This window comes from Python bivittatus, unplaced genomic scaffold (assembly GCF_059951505.1).
Source record: "Python bivittatus isolate LINGU-HERP-01145 unplaced genomic scaffold, Pbiv_v1 ctg000590_np1212, whole genome shotgun sequence".
Classification (NCBI taxonomy): domain Eukaryota; kingdom Metazoa; phylum Chordata; class Lepidosauria; order Squamata; family Pythonidae; genus Python; species Python bivittatus.
Genome location: NW_028277086.1, coordinates 28566583 through 28592906, shown reverse-complemented (window position 1 = coordinate 28592906; position 26324 = coordinate 28566583). Strand labels below are relative to the sequence as shown.

Below are 26324 nucleotides of genomic sequence, written 5' to 3'. Positions count from 1 at the left end.
GCAACAGCTGCATGTGATTTAAATATATGAACTTGAATATATTTTTCTCAAAATACACCACTCTAAATTTCTGGTAGATACAAATTTAACACATTGGCAAAGGCATTCTGATCCACTGCACATCAGAAAATGCAGGATATTGCAAAATGCAAAGATAGCTTACATTCTGGTCCAAAGGTTAGTCCAAGATCTATAAATTAGTTATGTCTAATTAGAATTAGTACTTTGCTCATTAATATTTGCAAAAACAGATCCTTCTACCATTTATTTCTGAATAGGCAAACTGGAAAGTAAGACTATGTCTGTCTATTTACTGAAAACAGTTTAAAAAAAGAATAGATGAAAAGCCTAAGTGAGGAAGAAGCAGTGGATGGTCTTAGATATTTCATTAAGAATTACTACTGCATCTGTACTCAATTAGTTAATTTCTAAATATAAGAAAAAATCAGGTAATTGAAAAAATATTCAAATAAACACGTTATCCGTTGCAATTCTTTTGCCAGACATGCCATTTCAAGTGTATTGTTTTGTGCCTGTGTAAGAAGATAAATGGCACTATTCAGGGGTTACGCACTTAAGGTTTTTCATGAGGCTATTTTCATTTCTGTATGTTTTTCTCTTATATTTGTGACTTTGAAACCTATTTCAATTAATCTGGCTTCGAAAATATAAAAGCCAATCCATTTACAATGTTGTCATGACTAAACAGTAAAACTTCCCTGGACATAATTTAAACTAGGCAGAATATTTCCTTGGGTAAATAAAATTGCTAAGACTTTAAAACACAAGGGAATGGTAATAAAAATGCTTTTCTGACATGCCAAATATGATTAAAAAGAATGTCAAGTAGCATGCCAAGTCACTGAATGTCAGTATAATGGAGAATTTGAAATTAAATATTAATGGAACCAGAAATGTGTTCATCCAGTAGAAGGAGATGCCAAGCATTGTACGTTACCAGATAATTAATCCTAAAAATTTGATTATCAATACAAGGCACAAAAGAAATTTGGTTTCCTTTGTTCTTTTTTTATTTACTCTTGTAACTTCAGGCATAATAATGTTAGAATGATTATGGTTATGGTCAGATACTACTTAGAAAAAGGTTTGTTTCAAAGCATGTCTACACATTTATGTGTGAAAAAGCATGAAATTTGCTAAGTTGGGTTAGCAGAAATTACGTTTATATACAAAAAAACATTCAAGAATGAAGCATGAATTTAGTTTCAAGGATGACAAAATTTGCTAAGAGCTCAATCTACAATGAGCCTGCTACTAAAGTATAGATATTGTAGTTGCCAAATGGGTTTGCTTTATATACAGTCATGTTCTTCCTCTGTCTACCTATTTTCTGTGTTGACATTTTGTCATCTACGAAGAACAGTGGAAACAGCAGATGACATCAGTGGTTCCATTACAATAGTAAAGTTATATCCCAACACCATGATTCCTTTTGAAGGCAGTCAGTCGCTGAATATTTGGAAACTGCTTTCTGGCTAGAAACATTTTGTCACTTTCACATATGAATTTTTTTACTTACTATAAAAGAACTAACATTTTACTTACAAGGTTGTTAATGAAGATATGCTGGGGTAAAAAAGAAATGAATATCATAGTTGGAGACATACCACTTTTTGAGCTGATTAATGAAACATTAACATCAAGCTATAGATAAAGAGGTTCTGTTAATCCACCATAAATGGGGGGAGAGAGAGAGAGAGAGAGAGAGAGAGAGAGAAAGAGCGCACACTTAGTAAACCTCCAGCAGAATATATCTAAACTCAAGATTTCCAATGGCAATAAGGCTGTGAAAGAAACTGTAAGAAGGACAGGTAAGAGGGGGATTTGTTTTATTGGCTGCTTCTTTCACTTACATTGGGAGTACAACTTATAGAATTGCCAATGCTATATAAGCTCACCTTCTATAAGTTGCACTCCCACCCTCTTCAGACCGAGACCAGTAAAAATCATACAAAAAACCCTGTCTAGTATAGAGCATATAGAAACAAAAGGAAGATGTACCTGTATAACTGGTATAACATTCCCAGTTGGCTATGCTGGCTAAGAAATGTAGTAGCTGCAGTCCCAAAGCGGTGTGCATGTGGGTGTGTGCGCGCCAGGGTGAGGAAGTAGTTACAATTACAATATGAATATAGTTAAAGGCGCCGGACTAGAATCCTAGCAAGTGTGAGGTACTGGGAAACCATTTCCAAAATGCAGTCATCAGGAGTCAAGATTGACTCAAAGGCTATAATAACAACAAACTTACAAATAAACTATAAGTAGGAACCTAATAGCAAACATGTTGTTTTAAAGATACAATGATTCTTTTGTGATTGCAAAACAAAGGATGAAATCTAGCCTAAATCTTATTTAACATCAATTCATTGAAATCATAACTAAATTAAGTCCTACTGATTTCAGTGAGTACACTCTATGGAAAGCTAGGTCTTGATTTTATCAAGAGTAAGTTACATCAATAATTGTCTGTTTGCAAAACCTTAACTGCAAATCATGAAGTTGGCTGCAGGAATTTGACAGAGAAGATGCTGCTAAAAGATAAAAGTCAGTCTTCAGTAGTAACCAGAGAACAAGACAATTGAATCAATCTACAATTCTCTTATTACTTTCCAGAGTACATATTTCTAAGCAGCTCATCTGTTTCTTAAAATACAGGAAATCACTGTGCAAAAGGCATAACAGAAAACCATGTAGCCCACTAGCCTTGGACGTGATAAAATATTTGTGACAGATATCTTGAAAATGCTACATTCTATCACCCTAGTAAGTTACATTTTTATTAACCGTACATGTCTTGAACACGTAAAGTTTATTTCCAGAAATGCAACCATTTAAAATGTATTTGAAGTCCAGAAGCTCAGTTTAGACAGCAAGGATGGAAAAACAAAAACCAGCCCATGGAATAAGGCATTTTGGAACAGATCAAAAATCATTTGTCCAGCTTTACATTAGGAAAACAAATTTCCATGAGAAAACTAACCCTTCCCTTTAATTGAAAATAAGTGTGATAAACTGCCAGAATGGGCAGAATCTCAGTTAGTTTAGTACAACATGAACATCAGTTAGCGTACTTCCCACTGTAATTTGTGAACTGCTGGCCAGTGCCCCATGCTAGATCATTCAGTAGATCTTCTCTGAGAACAATTGGACAGCCTTTACCTAGACTTTCCTCTGGCATGAAAGACTGAAATAGTTCTGGAAGAGCCAATGAAATCAAGTGCCTAGAAAGCCTAACACCACTTTAAATACTGGTATCTAGTCCTGCATCCTTAATCATACTAGCAGCAGTCAGTGGTAAGGGAAGGGACATCTATGATGCACAAGAATATCAAACTAATTACTTTGATCATTGTAGAAAATCTGGAGGCTGTTGTACCAGAAGAATAAGTAATAATTAGAGTGTAGCAGGGTTGAAGAGATTACATGCGACAACTGAATCAGAACTGTGTCAACAGAGAGGCCTCCTACATTAAAATGAGAAAGAACATTAGTCCACTAGACTGCTCCATGCCACATTCATAGTTAATATTCTTTCCTTAGATTTCTTTCCATTCTTTTTAAAAAGCTATATTGGATCCTTAGGAGAGCAATTTACTGTAGCAGCTGCAGACAGCTGTGAACTTTCCCATGAGGTCTGCAGCTGCTGCTTCTGATAAATCAATGATCATTCTATGATGAAAGGGCTTTTGCTAGCCCTGAAATAAGATCATTTGCTCATATTGTGGGAACTCAGGCAGCCACACTGCTATTCTATTTATTTGAGCCAAAAAGGGACTTCTTTTATCTGGGAACCAACTGACTAAAAATACATGTGTCTGAGAGAGAGCATGGAGAGAATCAGGATTAATTATGTAAAATATTTCTGACTCTTGAAATAGAATTTACCTCCTCAGAAAAATTTATGGAGCCTTGCATTAATCATTTCATATTCTGTTTCATTCTTTCTTCTTGCTGAAATGATTAAACAGATGAATACACAATACGGCCTATTTCATATTCTTCCTTAATCACTACAAAATGTCTTTCAATATAAAACCAGGCTCCAAATTAGTTGTAGAGAGAGCTTAGATATCATAGATTTTGAATAGGATTTCATTTAACTGTACACCTAACACTGAATGTCAGTTTTCAGAAATAAGCAGCGTGTGGTTAGAACATTATATTCAAGGAGCTCATCAAAGGCATAGTACAGATTCTCTGTAAAGTTCCTAGGCCATTTCTTCTCTAGAGTTTTCAGCTTAGTCTTGCAATTGCAGACAGCTAGACTGGGACATTTTACTGGTTAAAACAAAGGGACATTGGGTCTGTATCTCTTCCTGTTGCCTGGCAACTACAGGAAAATCCACCACCCTCTATTTCAAATGGCAGCACTGAGGGAAAACATAAAGAGGTTAGGTTATGGTATATAAGAAAAATGGGGCCAGGGAATGCATATTCCTAATTATTTTACATTCTTTTGAAACTGTTCTAACTTCAAATCAGCAGTGAAAAAGTTACAAAACAGAAGCACATTTACCAGACCAAACTAAATCAATATAAGAGCTTCCAAGCAACATCGCTGTATTAGAACCATCCAACAGACATTCCCAGTAATAGCCGAAGGAGTAATTTATGGCCTCATAAATGCTTCCCACAGATGAGCACCATTCACTTGTGAGCCCCTCATCCGTTTTCAATACCCTATCCAAGTTCCTTCTCCTGGCTATCTCTCAACCTCTTATTAATATATTTATCCCAGCTGGGTCCCTTCATCCAGCTCTTTCCTTGTAGCTCTCCTAGCAACAGATGTTTTAATATGACCTACTCACATCAGCTGGTATTTCCTCATTTTAATGCATCATTGAATTAAAAACACTGGAATTCCCATATGCATACTGTAAAAAAAAAAGTCCATTAAGAAAAATCCCTTTTCCAAAATGGCTTTTAAACTGATTCAGCTGAGCTGCCCTCCGTTAGGAAAAGGGCAAAATTGCTTTTACAAACCATAATCAATATGACACTGCTAAAGTCATAATCAGATTGGACCAGTACTCCTACCATAAATCCAAAGGCATTCAACAGACATAAGAATGCTTGTACATCTCATGAATTAACAAGCAGAATCTGTCTGAGATTTTACATTCTTTGTTTTCTTTTTCAAAATAACAGATGAGTCTTAAAAATACTACTAGGTAGTAATTGTTCTCTAAAACCATTTCAGCGGCAATATCTAGAACATGTATCACAATTTGCTCTTTCAACACAGTCTTGTTAATTGCCCTAAAGACTTATGAAAATCTCTGTGTATAACAAGCTCAAGTTGTCATTGCCTATGTTTCTCCAGTTAAATCAAAATGTTGCTTTTATTAAATTTCAAGTCCTAACGAACACACCCACATGTACGGGATATCAAGCATTAGGCTATAGTGGCTACCTCAAGCTGGAGATTTTTAGTGACATGAAAGAACAATTTGTTAATTAATTATTGCTGTATTTTTACTGCCGGTGGGAAAGAGAGATGTTGGATTTTCAGTTTTAGATGTCAAAATAATTTAACTTGCCTTGATAACTATGCACCTTGACTATGTGTCATTTATAGCTTTAATTCAGTCAGCAAAAGTTTATAGGTTGGCCATGTGGACATTCTATATAACTTAAAAAAGGGATGGGTAAGCCAGTGTCTCCACATGTTCTGGAGTAGAATATATTTGCCATGTTGGCTAGGGGTTATGGAACACACAATTCAAAATATCTAGAGGTTGCCTACTCCTGGCCTCACATTGAATTCTCATTTTTCTTTTAACTGCTAGCATATAGAAAGATAGAGCAGAATCCCAACCCAGATGTATACTGAAATTGATGGACTCTCTTCACACTTGGATATAGAACTTGCAAGACCATATCTTTTTAACCAAGTTGTTCAGCAACTGAGCATGTCTAAATGCTTCTGGATCTTGATCAATTATAAAACAGGAAACTCTGTAACAGATGCTTTAAAGTCACCTCACCATGATTTGGGGCCACTGATCTATTTCTTTAGAACTGCCTATTCTGAAAACAGGATAGTTTCAGTGTCTGCTTTTATCAATCCTAGTCTCAAAGTTTCTTTGAAACGGAGATCTTAGGCACCAAACCTTGAGATTGTCTTGAATTTTATACAATCAAAGAATGGGCTTTTCCTTTTCAGGTTTACTGACCATAACTCAGTGTCCTCATGCTGGCTGAGAATTTGGGAAATTGCAGTCCAACCCATCTGGAGGGCAATATTATCGGTCATTGTCATGGTGGCAATAACATAATGCTTAGGTGTAGAGAGGGAGATGACCTTGAGGGAAAGAGGCAACAAACTTTTCCTAAGCAAAGAGAGCTGAAACAGTCCTTAAGTCCAGGGAAACAAGATAGTATTTGGAAGAGACTCAGGTTTCCTGATTCAATGGAATATAAGAGGGTTAGGGGGTAAAGCATAGTCTGGCTTGAAAGATTCTGTTATTATAGCCTATCTCAATAAAGCTTAGTTCTAGTCTTCCTATGAAGTCTGTTTCCTGATCTTGCCTTCCTCAAAGGGCTGACATTATGCTTTCTTCAACGAGACTTTATTTTATTTCAAAATAAAGTTAAAAATAGAGATTAGCAACAAGACACATATACACAAAACAAGAAGATGATTAAAGAAATAAAGGAGCTTAGTGATTATAACATTTAGTATATAATGAGTATACCTCTGGGACATCTAGAACAAACAAGCCTAAGGAGATCTTCATGGTCTGGAAATAGGCTCCCCACCCCTGCATCCGTGTGTGTGTGTGTGTGTGTGTGTGTGTGAGAGAGAGAGAGAGAGAGAGAGAGAGAGATGGAGCACTAGTTCATACAACATGCTCACCTATAAAACTGTTTGGTTTTGGCATGATATGCAGTCATTTTGGTTTGTAAACCATACATTAAGGTTTAGCATATTGTTGAAAGCATATGGCTATGACACAGAAAAAAAAAAAACCCTTAAAAATGAAAGGCAGCTGAGAAATGCACAGCTTTTAGGGTTGAGCTGAGCTTTTGATCTGAAGACAAAAAGGTCCATAAAAGGGGCTGCAAATACACACCTGTATATAACTCCTTAAAGCAGCCAGGTCATGTCCAGATGCAGCTCTAATAGTTTTTCCCAAATAAATGTTTTATATAGGTAGGACTTGGTACAGGAGCAGAAAATACACTTTTTGCAGCTTGGCACTGCAGGCGGTTTTTCAGTAAAGTGGTGATGTCTTCTACACTTCCACACTGAGCTAGGTTTAAATAGTAAATCTGTAGAATGAAATACAGTAATAAACTGGAAGTTTTCCCCTCAAAAAAGGAAGTATGCAAACCAGCTTTATCTAGGCATAAATTAGGCTATTTGCTTAATGAGCGTCTCACTGATATTTTTTCAAGGGCGGTGATTTCTTTTGAACAAATTGTAGCCTCTTAAAATGATTTTGCATGCTATACATTTGGTATTTGAGATGGATTTTTAGTAGTATTAAAAAAAGTAGTGAGATCTTATTTGGAGGCCATTAGGAGTTTGAAATTACTATGGCCTGAAGGAACTGTTACAAACTTGGAACTTGTTAAAGGAAGAAAATGTATTAGAATTTCATTATCTAGCCATAAAAAAAGCTGCATGTCACTATCCAACAGCTACTTTCACACTTTTAATGGAAAGGGCAAAAATTCCATTAATTTATGCCAAAAAAAGAAGAAAAAAGAATTTATTTAGTAATCTATTAAAACCCTGCAGGAAATTGAGAATGGAGCCTTTAATTTTTTTTTCTCTCTCTCTCTTTTTTTAGCCGAGTTTTAAAAGCTGGAGTCAGTTTATGGGGTTAAGTATTACTCTTCAGAGGCATCAATATGCCTAAGTACTGCTTGATTTTCTGTACAAGAAACAAAGGCATTTTACTTGTAAGCATGTTTTGAATAAAAGCGGCTAAATTAACAGGAAACAGTATCTCAGCAAACCCATAAATGTTCTTAATGTTCTTTTCTACCTCTAATGCCTTCCACAAATCAATTGTATCACAGTGTAAGCCACAAAATGTCCATAACAAAAAAGCTTCACAGCATGCAGTATAATTCATAAACAAGCATGTGCTTATTGCGTAATTGATAGAAATGACACTCAAGGATTTATGTTGAGATGCTGCTGATTTGAATCCCAATATGAATAAAATGAAATAAAATGAAAAACTTCATTGATCTAATTTCTACTGATGTGGAATTAGCCAAACTGTTCACCTGAATCTTCTTAGAACCAAGCAGTAGGAGGCCTGCAAAATGCTTTTATTTTATATAGTCCTTAGTATAAGGGTGCTTAGTAACAAAAAAATGGTTGTGAGGATTATAAAGAACATTTCTGTATCTCAACTGCTTGTTCTTCCATAGGGAATTTGTCTTCTTCTCTAGCCACCAAACCAATAAAGATGGACTAACTTCCTTCTCTTTCTATTTTGTATGGTTCACATCGTATTTGTGTTAAGCAAATAATTAGATCCAGATCTAACCATTTTTAGAGTAGAGTCACTGAAATCAAATTAACTTGATTTTAATGGGCAATTAACTTTGATTCAACTTTAAGTATGACTAACTTTGAATCTAACCCTTTTTTAGGCACCAAATCGCTTGAAACCTTGGCCAGAAGTTGGTTTGTAAACACTGGACTCTAAGTTAACTATGGTTATGTTAGTGCAAATATGGAGCTAATGTTTTTTTTATATTTTGGTTTTGGTCATGTGAGAAGGATAAGAAAAAGTTATTTGCTAGATGTTCACTCTCGTCTGCGCACATTATTCTAGTACAGTATTTGGTCAGTCAATGAATTCTTTTGCCAAGAATTAATTAATTTATTTATTAATGCAATATTTATCTTTCCATTTACGGCTGTTGTTATTAAAGGTTCAACACACAGTTTTAAAATAATCTGATTTTCCCACCTCATACATTTGTAGGTAGAACATATATTCCATCAATATTATTTAAGAATGAGGAGAGTAATTTGTATTCCTGCTGTCATTAAGCAATTGTATATCAGAAATTCTTGCCATTCACTTAGTAGTAGATTTAAACCTACTTACTATTGATATGTGTGATGTGAGCTCCTTGAACAGTGAGATAAAAATGGAAAAACGTGCCTATTTAAAAAAAAAAAACTGTGTAAAAGCAAAGCAGTATTGCTGAGTTTACATTCATCAAAGTCATAAAAAGACCTAAAGAATAGCAGTAAAGCAGTAAATACCAGTGGTATTCTTCTCCACCAAAACATATATGCATATAATGCACTTATTTTTTTGGTCTTCATTTAACAGGCAATCTGATCTGCACTTAAATTTTACAATATTGTTTCTGAATAAATCCATCCCTTATAGCTTAATCAGTTTTCCTTCCTGTGATACAATAGAGGGTCCCACCATGTACTGATCTGCATCAGTTTGTTACTAATGCTATACACACAGCCTTATCAGTAAAGGTAATCTTAATCCTTCTAGTTAGTTTCATAATCCCTGCATCAAACTCTTTTCTTTCTCTGCTTCTGGATTCCAGTGCGTACAAAGGCTCCATATTGCAACCTACAAGCACAGCTTCAGCTGTTGGTGAAAGAACATGCTGCAGAACTAAGGTATCATCACCTTACTGTTCACTAAGAATTTATATGCAGAAAATATGGCATCTTGGTGGCAAGCCAGGAAAACACACACAACAGGTCTAGAAACATAGAGGGGGGGATTTTTCCCCTTCCGTGTGGAGGGAGTAGCAAGGGGATTTTTGTTTTTCCAGGAGCTGCTGTGACACAGGATTAGGACAGAGACTTTTGTGCTGTTGTACCTGCTGGCTGGAAGGAGCACTGCCTGACCTATGGAGTTACTTGCTGGTTCTCAGCATTCCAAAGTCAAGAAGAATGAGAGCAACTGCACAATCAGTTTCAAAGTATTTTGGAGGAACTGGGAACAGAAACAATATAATATGGAAATGCTCCTGCTGCAGTGCATAGCACACAGTAAACATGTATCTCTTCCAGCACAACTTAGATCATTTTTGCAGAATAATTAGATAGATTTCCTGTCTTCAGTAAGCCTATCTAGATCACTACTGTATTCAGAATGAATAAACAATGTCAATGCCATTTTTTTTTCTTTTAAAAAGCAACACAAGCTATTTCTTACAGAAGATAGAGTTTAATCTTTTTCTTGTCTGCTGGTCTTATTCATTTACTTATTCAATTGAGATAGAAGCTGCTTTGGGAAATAATTTATGGTAGAAAACTGGCCAGCATAAACTGTTGGCTTCAGCATCAGTTTGCTGCTCAGAATTCTCCCCCCCTCCTCCAAATCAAATCGGTTTATTACAGCCCTAAGGCCAGATGCAATCAAATATCTAATAGAAGAACTATTATTATAAGCAGTTCCAAACTTAATTAATGGTGTGGTGTATTGTACAGATGGTAGCACAAAACTGGGTGACTTGGGAAGATATTTCTGAGTCCTTGTCTGAAAGAAGCAACATTAAGTAGAAATCACGATCCCTACCTGGAAATTTCTTCAAGATTGGCTAAATGAAGTCTGTCTAGAGTCCTTATATAGGGACAGTATAGTAGCATATGGGTTAAAGTTTCTACTGAGCCATCACCACATAACTGAACATATGTAGGAGTACCCTTAAAATGTCCAAAAAGGACAGCAGTGGGCAATGCATCCAGCCTGGCTAAAGTGAAAGCCTTACAAAATTTCAGTATGATAATGGATGATGAATAGGAGGTTGGAGCAACCTCCTTTTGGAAGAATATGATAAATATTGGGGTGTGACACCTTGCTTAAATTTGTTTGGAGATCTATACCCCAAATTCGTTGTTTGAGGGCAGTTCTAGCATTATCCAAATCTAATGAGCACAAACTTTCCATAGAGAAGCCTAGTAAATGAATTTTATCTAGGACTTCTTGTAAGCCATGATGATTTAAAACAATTTCTAAGTACTAATGGGAACCTACTAACGAATAGGAAGGTTAGTACATAGTAGGATTAACTTTAGCTAAAAGGTAATAAGAAGAAACCATGCTCTAGCAGCCAACAAGACTATAATATGCCTGTCTCTACACAATGGAATTTTTGATACTTTTTGAACCATCAGTATGGCTCTAATAAACTTAGTGTGAATAGTTTCAAGAGTGTTAAGCTTTGCAAAAGAGCAAATTTGGGAGCCATAAAGAGGGACCACCTTAGCTTGGAAAACCTTGCAAGCTGGAGGGATATAATAGGCTGCTTTTGAGTAGTAAAATCTTGCAATAGCTGTAGAGGTATGCTTTGTGACACCTGCCTGGTTACAAAAATGAGCATTCCAGGACAGAGAACCATGGAACTGCACTCCAAGCTATTTATTGGTGCACACCTGCTCAATTTGAGTCCCATTTATTTGCCATTTGTGAATTTTATAATAATGTTGGGCAAACACTAAAACTTTGGTTTTCTGACAACTTTAGTTCTGTACAGAATAAAGCTAGTGCCCTAAGTGCTTTTCTCATTCCCACCTGTGAAGTAGACATAATAACTACATTGTCAGCATATAGTAATGCTTGAATCGCACAATCAGCTAAAATAGGTGGGTGATGGGCTGAAACAGCAAGTGCTTGGATTATTGGATTTAAATATAGATTGAAAAGCAGTGGAGCTAATATGCAACCTTGTCTTACACCTCTGTAAGTTGGGTCTGCTTCCCTCCAGAAACTGATCCACAAACAAAGAAGACACAAGAGATGGACAGACATATCAGGGCTCTGTTAAAAAGAGACTGCACATATAATCCATTTGCTTGCAAGTACCAAGAAAGTCTATTCCATCATAAATATACAAGTTGCTACATATAGTATTAATTATTCTTTTAGTGGATGTGTTTATATTTTAGAGACTGTGAACACTTAATTAACTATTTGCCATATGCATAATATTTAGGATAACTCAAAGAAATAAGATGATCCACTTCCTCAGAATCATATGAACAATGCTATCCGGACTGTAAGGCTATCAGGATGAAGGAAGGAAGGGCTGAGTATGCAGCTTATCAATCTCTTTGAAAACAAAATCTCTGTAAAAAGCCAGAGGGGAAAAAAAAAATACAGAAATCAAGAAAAAAAATCAGCTATTCTGAAACTGAATCTGTTTCATTAAAGCAAAGAGTTTTAAACAGTATTAAAATAGGAGCAATAAAGAAACAGTTTAATTCAGCTATATCAAATAATGCTACAGAAATATAGCTAGAATGCAAACAGTGTGACTCAGTGACCAGATGATACCTATCAGTATCCTTTTTGGAGCCTCAAAGGTGGTACAACTAAATTTTTGCTCTCCTTTTAAGCATTTTTAAAAAAAAATTTGGGAAACTTGGAGGCTGTTAAGGGACTTAGGGCAGCAAACTTAAGACATTCATTTTCTCAGTAACCATCTCTAAGCCCAAATTAATTCTGGCCTTATTCATTGACCTTGACATGCTGCATAAACCTGGTGCAGCTGTCAAACAGAAGGAAATTATACATTCCTGATCTATGAATCAGGTCAAGTATTATGCCTTCAAGTACCTCTTGAAGTGAAGAGCACAATGTGAAATAGAATTTAAAGATAGTTCAATGTCTTGGGCTACCTGTTGTTACTCAACCAATTTTAGAGCTAAACATTTGTTTCCAATTTGAGTGGCTAATCCACATAAATACAGGTTAGTGGAATTGCTCCTAGTTGGTGCTTCCTGCCGGCAAGACTCATTAAAGAAATTTTTTTAAAGGCCACATGTTGCTTTTTTAGCATTATGTGCAATACCTGCAGACCAAGTCCTCTGTCTCTCAGCTAAGGTTCATTTAGGATAGCAACAAAGCTGAGATACCAGTTTTTATCCAGCACTGAATTAAATTAAGAGAAATTGAGAAGAAGTGGTCAAACAACATACTATATATCAGTCTATGACCAAAGCAACATGGGAAGTTTAAAAGGATTCTCAGACTATGCAGGGCAGGCTATTCAACACACCAACATTTCAAATCCACAAATCAATTTTCAGATATAAATTTCCCTCAAGTATTTAGGACAAGAAAACGTTGATATTTTGCTGCTGGGATCTTTAAAAAAAAAAAAAAGCCATTTTATTACAAGCTGGTGATAATAATAAGCAGCATATGAAACAAACTAATAAACACAGGGTCCATCCCCCTCCATGCTTTCTTTTGATTTCAGAATTATTATTCTATATTTGTATATAACAATATGTTTAACAAGCCCAATGCCATACCCAAGACAACCTCTTTGAGGAGCAGCATGAACAGCAGAGTCAGGAAAAATAATAGTATGTATTTCTTGGTGAAGGAGCTGTTTTGGTGGCATGTCAAAAGAGGGCAGGGAAGGCAGGGGAGAGATGAGGAACCTTCTCATTTATGTATCAGGATGAAAACAATCACACATTGTTCTTTAAAAACTTAAATGTTTACAAAGAACTTGAAACAATCAGATAGTGATTGTTATTTCTGTCTTGTTGTGGCAGGGATGGCCTGCTCCCTCTCTCACATTCAGGAGAGTAAACAGTGGTGACACAGAAATGGGAGGGGAAAGGATAGTAGGAAACCCAGCAATCGCTGCTCTAAAACTACCCAGCACTAAATTGTGGGTAGGCAGCAGCACTGGCCAGCCTCGTTCCCAGGCACAGTAAACATAGGCTTGGGAATAATCCTCTTCATTGACAAGCTTCCTCCCATCTCAAGGACTGGAGAAAAGCACATTGTCCATAGAATTGTTCTATGACTAAGAATAACAGATTATATTCACAGACTCAACAAACATAGATATTCTTTGGATTAAGCCATATCATTCAGAATAAAGCAATTGCTTAAAATAAAGAAATCTACACTCAAATCCAAGTGCTGTTCCACAAATCTAGCATTTGCTTCTGCTCAGCCTTAAATGCAACCCAGCTTCTATAAATGAAACTTAACAGAGACTTTAACAGCAATGCCAGTTGCTGGATGATTGCTTTAGTTTCCTTCTCTTCAAGGTAAAAATAAAAATGCTACTGTTAAATTTGCGTGGTTGCTATCCAGAGGCATTCTTGAAACCATACTAATCTATCAAGAAATACTGTACTGCTTTAGAAAAATTCAGCTTTCAGCATGCATATTTTCTCTTTCCTTGTCCTCTATTATATTCACAATGGTTAACAATTAGCAATCTTGTCCATAAATATTGTTCAGAATCTATAAAACTAAGCTAAGATTAATTAGTCATATTAATATGACTTATCCTAGATATCTAGAAGACCAGCAATGACCATATAAAAATGGTTCTTCTAATACAAAATTCATGCCATGGTATATGACCCATCTATACTATGTATTCATGTCCAAAATGCAAAAGAATGACTATAGCAATAATTGGGGTTTCAATCCAAAAGAATCCTTCTTTTCCATCAATTTATAAAAGACCGCAATAATTTCTCACAAAGCAACCAGGTTGCAGCTTACTTAATTGCTTTTTGGGAAATTCCACATTCCGTTTCAAATCAAGCTACACCAACCACTAGCATTAAAGAGCCACTAGAAGTATTTTAACATTACTAAGACCTGGGAAGGATTATATTTACTATATACATGAGATTATCCAAGTTTACCTTGTACTGTAGCAGCAGCCTTTCCTTTCTATCTTCACCTTTTGTGTCATTAATTTGGACTCAGAGAAGAAAGCTAGCAGCTACTTGCTATGATTGTTTGAACAGAAATAATAGTAAAAGCCTCCTCCATGCACAACAGCTATTGCCTAGTTAAAAATGTAAAATCTTTAACAAATATTTATAAGGTTTCCCTTATAATCTCCCAAACGTCAAGATAAAGAGACAAAGAAATAATTCTACCAACTAGCTAACTACACATTTCCATATAGCTATCTAAAAATACCATCTAAAAGAATGAGTTAAAACTGTTAGAACGGAAAGCTTGTTTTTGTTTAGACATTCAGTGACATAAGAAGATACTCCATATTTCTTATAAGTATTCTACACTATCAGAAGAGATGGTCTGGGAAAGGGTAAAATGACAGTGAGGTTGGTGGACAGGCTGAGCTGATTATCATGGACCACTGAAAACACTGCTCTTGCTGCAGACTGTAGGAGAAGCCTAAAAATAGTCTTTCAAAAAAGCTTGCCTGCCATTTATCTTTCCACTCAGTTACAGGCTGCACACTAATACATTTCTTAGGAACTCTTGATTTCTGGATCCGTAAGTTGAAAATGGTTGAATTTAGGGTAGTACTGCTGAAAACCAATACTGCTCACTTGATTTTCACTCCTAATGATCCTATCTAACAGCATAGTAAAAATTGAAGACAGACAGCTAAAATAATAATAATAAGTGAAAAATTGTGTACCAGCATCCTTACTAACTCAAACCCTCAAACCAACAAAAATAAATATGTTATCTTCTCCTGAACTACTCTGAGACTTACAATTCACAAGCATTCATGAATTCATGCTCACATCAGTCCTTTGATGTTTCCTTTGAATTTTGCAATAAAGGTATTCGTAAGGTTTTTTTTTTCATGCAGAATCAATATCATTGCAATGTTACACAACTGAATTTCAACAGAGAAACACAATTCTTTTGAATTAAAAGCAATTACGACAGCAAGAGTAGTCAGAGTTAATTTATAATCTTACCTTGTTTTAGCACTCCTGTCAAGATACAGTTAGGGGCAGAGAGATTATCATATAACTAGAATGGAATTCCTGTTGCTAGTGACAACGGAAGAGACTTAATAATGATTTTTTAAAATCCCGCAACTACAATGTACAAAATACAGGCAAAACCTGTAACAATAGATCATTAGCATATATACAAATCAGAGGTCATTTTATGAAAATATAGCAAATGAGAAACTCCTCTTTGTTTGGGGAGTTCTGAGCTATATTTCCTTAATTTCTTTAATGCTTTTTGCAGACTCAGAGTTGGAAGGAGCTGTTTAGACCATCAAGTCAATTTACCTGATCAATTCATGAATCCAAATTAAAGCAGTCCCATGAGGATAATTCTCTGGGTCCCAAAGCAAACCTCTCAGACAGCAATCCCCCAAAGGTGACAGAGTTCAGGAATGTCAGCACTAAGCAGGTGACTCCCAATCTCAAGGTACCCACCTTCCTGAATGACAAAAAGGATAAGAATCTTGGAAAATACACTATTTTTGTCATTCAGTATGAATTGTACATCTCCCTAAGCTCTGAGGATTTTCCCACTGCCCAATCTTAAGTAAGATATATAACTGGCATTATTACAGAGAGCGCTGCAAAATGGGCAAGTCTCCTTCAGTTGCCCAACAGGAGGACTTGGACAACTACAATAATTTTGTGGCATGCCTGAGGGCTAATTTTTATGATCCAGTCAAGCCAGGGACTATAGGTAGTCCTTACTTAATGACTGCAATTGGGACTGGAATTTCCAACACTGAGCGATGCAGTCATAATGTGTGACATCATGTGACCGCACCACTTAGCAATGGCAATTCTGGCAGTCCCTGGTTACTGTCATTAAGTGAATGCTTCACAGGTCATTAAGTGAGGACCTCATGTGACCGCAACTTCCAACTTCCTGCTGGCTTCCCCACTTACTTTGTTTGTGGGAAGCTGGCAGGGAAGGTTGCAAATCATGATCACATGATCACAGAATTCTGCGATTGTCAGAAATCCAGGCCGGTTGCTGAGCACCCAGATCATGATCATGTGACTGTGGGGGCTCTGTGACAGCCGGAACTTTGAGGACCAGTCATAAATACCACTAGTTCAGAGCCACTGCAGGTTCAAACAGTTGCTGAACAAGTGGTAGTTAACTGAGGACCACCTGTACTTCCTGTCAGTCTCACCAGGTAGACCAGACCAGGAAATCAGCTCCACAGGAAGACTAGAACTACTTATATTGAGATGGGCTACAATTTCAAGAATATTGCAAGTGTGATTGAGCTGTACCTCCTCCTCCTCCTCCTTATACTCCAGTGGATCAGAGAGGCATCTGCCAGAGTCATTTCCAAACACTATCTTGTTTCTCAGGATGTAAAAAATGTTTCAGCTCATTTTGCCTAGTTTTCTTTCATATTTTCATCAAAGTCATTTTTCGTACTCTCTATACCACCTGTGAAGTGCGTCACCTTCAACAGGGCAAACGTTCGTTATGAGGTGTGCTGTCTCATTGGCAGGAATTTGGATTTGAAGTGGGAAAGTTAGGGAGCCAATGACTATGCCATCAGTAACTCCTAAAACAAGTCTTGCCTTTTCTGAAGCTTATATGCACTCCCAGTAAATATACATTTGAGTTTAGGAAAGGCCATAGGTATTACTATCTTCTATGTATCCTTAACTCAAACATGCAGTTTTCTGGTACTGTGCAGTTACTGTGTGGGCCCAGGAAAGAATACAACTTCCTTAAGGTGCTACCAACAAAATATTTCACTAGGACTTACTAGAATTCATATCAAAAAGGTAGTCTACACTGCAACGGAAGGTGGGTTTTGACCATCTAAATGAAGGGCTGGGGAAAAAAAGAACAACAAATAAACTCATAAACTAAACCTGCTCATGGTTACCCATGCCTTAGTCACTTCCTGTTTGGACTACTGCAATGCAGTGCACATGGGGTTGCCCTTGAAGACCACCTCGTTACTTCAACTGGTCCAGAAAGCAGCAGTGCCTGCAGTACCAGGCGCCCTGCTCTTTGTCCGTGTCATACTGCTGCAGTGTGAGTTGTATTGGCTTCCAGTTTTTTTTCTGGGCACAATTCAAGTTGCTGGTTATCACTTTTAAAGTCCTGCATGGCACAGGGTGAGGTTATTTGTTACCCCTTCTCCCTGAGGGCATCTACCCATCCCACCAGATTAGATAGGGTGAGCTCACTCCAGCTCCCTTCCCTTAAATACTGTCATCTGGTGGGACCTAGGAAGTAAGTACGGGCCTTTTCCGTAGTGACACCTACCCTATGGAACAGCCTCCCCACAAGATACAGGAGGTGTCTACTCTCCTTGCCTTCCGAAGGCCATTAAGACCTGTTGTTGTTTTTCTCCCAGGCATTGGGTCAGGATGGGAGATGAGTCCACCATTTGTGTTATTGATATGGCACCTGGTGGCATGTAAGACTTTTTAATGTTGTTGTATTTTTTGTTATTTATATATTCGGTTGTTAGCTGCCTTGGGTTATTTTATATAAAGCGGGCAGTCATATATTTTTTAAAAAGATGTTACCTAGCCAGGTAATGAAACGTTTGCAAGAAGAGAACCAAGCTCAGAGAACTCCAAGGACTTCACAGTTCAACCCTGAACTACACATATTCACCTCTATGGGTAATGCTGTTATGAAGGTGGTCTTCATTTTCACTCCAAAATATTCCTAATCAGCTGGAGTGGAAAATGACTGTAGCAAATATATTATAAGCATTTAAACAACCAACTTGATTTTCACACATGATTATTTACGTTTAACTCAGATATTTGTTGCACATCAAGTGTTCGTCCCCATAATCAAGCATTTGTATACAGAAATAATGCCTATTTCCAGCAATGAAATAGCACTCTCAAAAAGCCTTTCTCTGGAAAACCAGATTTAATGCCTTCAGTAACATTCCATTAGAAAGAAATAAATGAGACGATTACACTTTAGCTAGCAATGTGGAAAGTAATTTAAAAGAGTATTTAAATATGAGGGAAATAGTGGTTTAATCATTCCAGCCATCTAGAATATTAATTAATTTTTACATTAATGCAGAGCTGCTTCAATATACATGAAAATGAAAGAAGGAACAGAAAAAACAGTTGCTCATTTTTCAACAAGGAATAAACAAAGTTTTTACATTTATATTCTTCGAAAGATGTGTACAAAACTCATTGGTTCAATAAGCTATTACAGCATGACTGCTAATTACTTAAATTAAATATGCAAAATACTTGGAGGTGGGCCTAACCAAGTTATTTTAATGGCAACCAAACCTAATTATCCTGGAATCTCAGTATTTAATCTTTTATCTGTGCTTTTCAGATAATAGTAAGGGTATTTAGAAAAATACCTCAAAAATTAGTGAGTGAGTTAGTTGTTGACTGTATTCTTAGCAGTTCTTCTTTTGCCTTCTGGCATATCTCAAAGCAGATGAGATCAAACCATCAAGATCAGCCTTCCTTCTTTTTGAGATAGAACTTCCCATTCTGAACTCATTGCAGTTTGTAGAACATACTGTTGCTACAAATCACTGCACTGAAAGGTTGAAAAAAAATCCAGGGAGGAAAAATAGCCCACCCAACATAAGAAATGCAACTAGGATTTTACTGAATTCTGCCATTTTTTCCATGTAACCCTTTCAGTCCAGCAGGTATTCCTACTTCACCCCATTCCCAATATATATAGCAGATTCAAGGGCAGAGTGTGAAAACTTGAAATCAAATATGTCTTTTCCTGGAATTGCATGTCAGCTGTAGAGGGTAGCCATGCCAACCCAGGAAAGGTGCAGTTCCTTTAAGGAGTTCCTGAAAGATGTTACGTGCACACCCACACATTTTCCAAATCACCTTTGAATCTGGATCTCCGCACCTTCTAATATACAGTAATTACAGCATTCAGGGTCTTCTCATCTCCTGATTCCACTTACCAATAGGGGAAAGAAACCCTCTATTTATTTAAACAGGCTCTACATCATTCAGACCACCATAGATTAATTGGTAGGGTAATGTAGGCTAAGCTATGATTAACCAAATCCTGGTTTGTTAGGGAAAAAACACAACGGTGGAGTTCGTATAATAACCCAAGGAACATACCAAGCAAGTCAAACTGTGGCTAAATGGGATGTGTAGACCTAGGTTTTCATCTGAAAAGCAGGAGGTTCCCATTGAGAACAGCTGAACTCCATGATGCCAAAACTGACACCCTGGCAACTAAGCAGCAGACAGGACAGGTGGCCTTAAAATACTACTGTATTAACACAAGTTTTCATCCACACACAAAATAGATCCACCAGACACTCTCTGTTTCCCTGAATCTTCCAAACAAGCAATGTATTTACTATAATGCATGACAGCATCTTTCTGGGTTTAATTTCAAAGTACCAAGGTATTATTATCACAGCAAATCATTTTCATGAATTACATACTGATATCTCTTTAGGCGTATGTTTACGCTATATCAAGCTTGAAACAAAGGCTAATATAGAGAAAGCTGCTATCATTCATACTAAAATATGCTTTTTGTTTTGCTTTTCTTGTTTCTCTTTCTCACATACATATACACACACTCAAGAAATAAAGTATATTGGATTGCCCAAAGTACACAAAAGATGTTTGTCTGCAAATACAAGTTAGCTAAAACATTGTAAATGATACAATATGATGGGAACATTTTTTAAGACTGTCCCATAATTGTTAAATGGCCTTTATATAATACTTACTTCATAATGCATTGAATCAGGAAAAAAAATACAGAGTCATATTTCAGTGAAAAGCAGAGATCAGTCCATGTTCAGTTAGAGTCACACGTTGACCTCCAATCTGCTCACCACAGATCCAAAGTGATATAGTTATCCATCTTGCTTACTCTTTTGAAGGGCATCAGCTAGAACAGAGTCATATTTCTTTGTTGCATTCATTTATATTTCTCATATTATTGAATTCACTAAGATCACACTACTGCTGCCAAAAATAACATTGCTGCTACTTCAGTTAGTTTCAATAGCAGTGGTCAAAACATATGAATCTCAAAACAGATTAATAAAGTGTTTAAAAGGTTTTTTTTTAAAGAGAAAAATGTACCTCCCTGCTTAATGTAAAGGTATTTAAGCAGGCATGACTTCTGCACTGATTTATCAGATTGATAAAACTGCCTAGCTCCATGGCAATGAAATGCATTTAAGAACCAGAGTACCACCACTTCTTTTCCACTGACCTCCATTATCCAGAAAAGACTGTTATCCAAAGAAATCATATGAATGTATTTCAGCGCAGAAGTTCTCCTGCATTTTTTTAACCACCTCAATTTCATGGGGAAAAAAATGCTTCAGAAATTCCTTGAAAGATGAAGAGAATTTTAGAGAAATGTTCATGGATAAACTATGCTTTTCCTAAAGTTGCTCAGTTTTGAGGTGGACAAGAAGTGTGTGTGAACAGCCTGTCTTAAACTCTACTATCATTTCTGTAGAAGTTAGCTGCTTCTATGCTAAATGACACCTAAGGGAAAACATAACAAGGGAAGTCCGTATTAGGCTTTTTCAGTGTCTGCGCTATTGTTGCTGCTAAGGGGGAATCCTGCTGGGACAAAAGGTACTAAAGTTGTTAAAGACTAAAGGAGAAAAAAAACCCAGAATGTGCTGCCAAACTACCAATCATTGATAAAACTTCCTAAATGCTATAGAACTAAATGGAAGGTTAATAGATCCATGAGAAAGTTTATACATGGGGAAAGAGAGCAATGCACTCAGCAGCTGACAAAAGACAGGGAAAGATGAATTGTAAGGTCAAAGATAAGGGGGCACATTGAGAGGAAAAGGACCAGTGAACTGAGAAATTCAAATACGAAAGCCTTGCTGACTGGATTTGGCTGATGGGCTAGAGATTCTGTATGCATGCAAAAGCAGAACAAGAATCTGTATTTCCAGTTGAAATGTATTCATAACATAGACATGATAAAAAAAAGAAATCATGATTATAAGGAAAATCTGGATAGAGTGTTCTCTCCCACACAAAATTTTAGAACTTGGGGTCATTTGGTCAAGACTGATAAAGGGAAATACTGCATGATTAAACCAAAATGTGCACCCATCAGATGTGTGATAGCCACTGATTTAAAATAATTGGACAAATTCATGAAAGAATGGGATGTCAGTAACACAGCTTTCTACCTCCTGAATCACAAGTAGCATTCCTGAAATAGTAGCTGCTGGAGAACAACAGTGGAATAGGGCTACCCCCTTCCTCTCTATGCTTTTGGGCCCTTGGGTGACATAACACAATGAACCAGCATGATCCACCAGACCCCACAGGGCTCTTCCTAGGTTCAAGTAATAGGAACCTTTATCAACCCCTCCTTCTACAGCACCCACCAATGATTTGATTCACAGGAAAGTTCCTGGAAAAATCCTTGGAATATTTTTTAGAGGTGAAGGCAACTGAAGGAAATGGTGGGTGATGCGCAGAGCTGTTCATTCTTTTCTACATGGTATCATTCTCTTCAGCATAGTATCCCATCAATGCTGATTTCTCACTGATATGGAGCTGAAAACCTATTATCCAAATGGGAGAAAAAGCACAGGGAGGGCAATTTTGGCTGACAGAAGCCTGAAGGGAGAGATGTAAATGGCAATTTACCTCTAACTCTCCTACAGCCTCAACTGAAAAAATATTTGCAAATGTATATGCTGCCTATTTCCAAATGGTTCTAGGTGGCTTACAAATGTAAACCTTAAAAATCATGAGGTCAGCAGCATAAAAAAAAAAAAAAAACGAAACTGCAAAGGCCTGAATACAAAGATATATTCTGAGCCCCCTCCTAAGTGGGTAAACTGATGGTCATTGCTGAACACATCCATGGTGGGACTGGCAAAAAGTGCTCCATCAAAGATCTAAAAGTGGGGAATAGGTACTTATACAGGTAACTTGGGCGTTAGCTATGAAAGTTAGTGAAAACCCTGATTTGACCTCAAAAAGCAAATGGTAACCAGCATGTTTCATCATAGAGTGATGTGACAGTTCCAAAAGGATTCCATTCTCTATCTGTGCTGTCACATTCCATTTCTGGGTGTTCTATGAAAAATAAACCAGCCATAAGGTTATCAGGGCATATGTCACCAACACCAGTTCTTTTTTACAGGGAGAAGCCAGCCTTATCAGCCAAAGCAAAAGTGATAAACGACCTTGCCACAGATGTCATATGGCTCTCCAATGGCACTGCCAGATTCACAAGGTTCCCCCGACTGCAAACTATCACCTCAAAGAAAATCAAATCATCAGCATTATTTTCTCACCTATTAAGAGTCAGCTTCACACTTAGTAGCTGAATAGAAATTACTGCTTTGTAAAAATAAGGAAGTTATGTTGGGGACAGCTGAAAAAAATAATTGAGCTAAATCACAGAATAGTCAGTTACTAAATCATTTATTCATATAATAAATAGCTTTGCTTTTTGCTGTCATAAAGGTATCAATTGATAGGAGTACCAGAAAGCATATTGAAGAAAGAACATGTTCTGGTTAACCATAAAAAGCCACCACATATCACTACAGTGAAGAATGCAGCATTCAAATTTCTAAGTAGAGAGAGGAGAAAAAAATACTGTATAGTATCAGGAAGGGAGATTATGCTCAGAATGTAAAATCTGAGTAAGCAAATATCTGAATTGAAGTCCCAACCGTTTTTCCAAGAGATAATGAAAAGAAGTTTAATTGGGGATTGGGGGAAGGGAAATGGAATTATATTTGTATCACTCTTTATAAGGTGAAGATTGAAGATAGACTGGAGGAAGGAGATTTAAATTGGGTGCAGAAATCACCAACTAATTAGTAGCAGGCACGGTGTATTAAATGAATGAAGAGTATCAAAGATATCAAAAACATAATTAAGTCATTCAAAAAGCATAATTATCAGCAGATACATGCAGTTTATAGTGGGACTGAATGTAAATTAAATGATTTTGCTCTAGCTAATTATTTTTCACTACGAAGCTGTAGCTCCTGCAACGGTTCACATAGTAAATTAAAATAGATTTCTGGGATATAAGCATGTTGGGCAGATTGATGAGCAGAGGCTCTAACATTTTTTTGATGTATTGTCTAATATCAGTGAAGATTATAAAAATATGACTGTGATGACATATCTCAGTGTGATTAGTTTTGTCACTCTGTATCAGGGGTGTTAATCTTAGGAAACTGCATGGAAGCAAAGGGACATTGATCCTGGGGCTTAGAGTATATAACATTGTCTTGCATTATTACAAGTGCCACTCACTAAGTGTGTCACTGCACAATATGGAGCTCATAGCTAGAATCTAATAAATAATAAATACATAGATCCCAGATAAGTAGATGGATGGATGGATGGATCCTAGATCCCATATCAATTGTTTTTATATAGGAATCAGCTGAAATATGTATAAATATGTATAAATATGTATACCCCAGTATAGCTATATGCACTCTAAACCAAAATTAAAGCATTACTAATACAATATGAGCTGGGTTTATCTAAGCTATAATGAATCTACCATCTTGTACACATTTACCAGATTCTAGGGTTCCCGACTTGGCATACGGGGATGCCACTGTGCCCACAGAGACAACTGGTGATTCTTGTCAAGCTCCAAGCACAACCTGGCTTTTTCATATTATTCTGAGGCCATATTCTAACAGTCTCTAGCACAATCTTTATTTCCACGAATGCCTCTGAGCTTCAAAAAGGCCCTATAAGCTTAGAAAATATAAATAATGGGTGGCTGTAACCTTGTGCTTTGTTTCTAAGAAAAGGGACAAAGCAAGGCAGGGATAAAGGAAGCATCCTGCAAATAGGGGAAGGAGAGTAGAGAGTATGACTAGTAGTATTTTAGGAAATCTGTTTTGTAATTGGCTACTCCCCCCCCCCCCAGTAGTAGCCACTTTTTGAACAGGCAAATCCTCCCAACAGCCATTTTTAGAAACAGGTTTTCAGAAATTCCAGATCTGCTCACCAGCCTACATTGGGAGACTGTAGTTTAGTAATAAGCTCTGGGTTTAGCTTACTCTGGGTTTGTAATGATATGTGGGAATGACCTTGGGAGACAGAAGGGAGAGCCATAGACTAGGCAGTGATCCGACAAGAGGCTGCTGAGCCTGCAGAAGAAATGTGGGCAAGGCAAATGTCTCAGAAGACACCCTCCCTAGTTTCTTGGATTATAAAGGTGAGGGGGGAAAGGTATACTTTCAGATTGCAAGATTTTGTTAATGTAACCTACAATAAAGTTAGAGTTAGTACTTCTGGGTGTGCTTCTTGTCTAGACTACCTCGCACGTTTGACAGGTTACACATGTACGGGGTTGCACCATAATTAAGTACACCATTAAACTAATTTCAGGAGAGAGCTTATGACGTTTCCAAAAAACTGCCAAAACAACAACATGTTGATACATCTTACAATATTGCAAACTGCATGACCAAGTCTTATCTTTTCAGCTCTGCAGTGCATTCAGCAAACACTGTGTTAATACTGTGAATATATGCAGAGACAGCAGCGTAAAATGAAATATTCTTATGGTCAAGGGAAATTCACAACATGCATACTGATTAAGTGTTTTTTGGACTGATTGAACAATGATGGAGAGGATTTAAAATTTGATATGCTGAAAACATTTCTTTCCTTAGGCATAATATCCATTTAAAAATGTTTTTAAAGGGGTCTTCTTTCAAAAACTGGAAGGAATATGGAACATCCTCTTACCTCCTTTATTTGAATGCTAATGCATAAAAATACGAAAGCACTAAAACATTAGGCATCAAACTTAAATAATACCTAGATGCATGTCCTAATGAAGGAAAGATTACAAAAATGAATGTGCTTGGAATAAAATAAAGCAATTTTTTTCTTGCCTGCACCAGTTGCTTGGGGTCCTGGCAGAGCATTTTACACAGTTATCTGGATTACAGATTTACACTTCTGTAAATGCCTCTCAGACAACTTTTCTATCTTATGAATAAATAATACGGAGCCCCTGGAAAGCATTGATCTAAGAGAGAGAAAAATCAATATATGTCTGGCATGTGATAGACTTTCATTCAACTGAAGTCTGCCTAAAATTTATAGACCAATTTTAATGACAAAACATGAAAAAGGTGGCATTTTCAAACAGAAGCTTTAATAGCCTACTGCTACTGCATTCTATATTCTTTCTGCAAAAATAATTATTTCCAAAGTGAATTGGTATGCTGATTGCACAGTAGCCTGAATAAAATGATAGACAGATTTCTACTACCTAGCAGAAAGTAAGTGATAATAAATTGATCGTAAATTATCTTGACTCTTGAATTAGTTTCACTGCATCTCTGTGTAGTAGGTTCTCTGTCATTACCAAGGCTTCAGTTAAAAACTAAATCTATCAGGAAATTCTGTAAAGTTCTTATATTTTTAGTGAGGGTGAGCAAGCTGATCTTTCAACAAAGAGGAGCAGGCTACCGTAGCAGACAAAATGTGAAAGATATTGATCCTCATTTTTTAAACAACATGTTCCACAATGTATTAAAGGAGGAGACAGAATAGCAGCCTTCAGGTATATGAGAGAGAAGATGGCACAGTCAGTTACTTTAGA

General features: G+C 36.8%; 1 protein-coding gene and 1 long non-coding RNA gene across 6 annotated transcripts in view; one reads left to right on the top strand and one right to left on the bottom strand.

Annotated features, from left to right (window-relative positions):
- Nucleotides 1–26324, bottom strand: part of PAG1 (phosphoprotein membrane anchor with glycosphingolipid microdomains 1) — a 108697-nt gene that overhangs the window by 50861 nt on the left and 31512 nt on the right. The gene's annotated exons all lie outside the window — the stretch shown is intronic.
- Nucleotides 1744–24894, top strand: LOC112542436 (uncharacterized). Of its 2 annotated transcripts, none has more exons than XR_003086196.2 (3): nucleotides 1744–1832; nucleotides 9568–9643; nucleotides 22866–24894. It is a non-coding gene; the product is annotated as an uncharacterized LOC112542436 (long non-coding RNA). The 2 variants fall into 2 exon arrangements; XR_015797513.1 differs by lacking the exon at nucleotides 1744–1832 and adding an exon at nucleotides 2680–2784.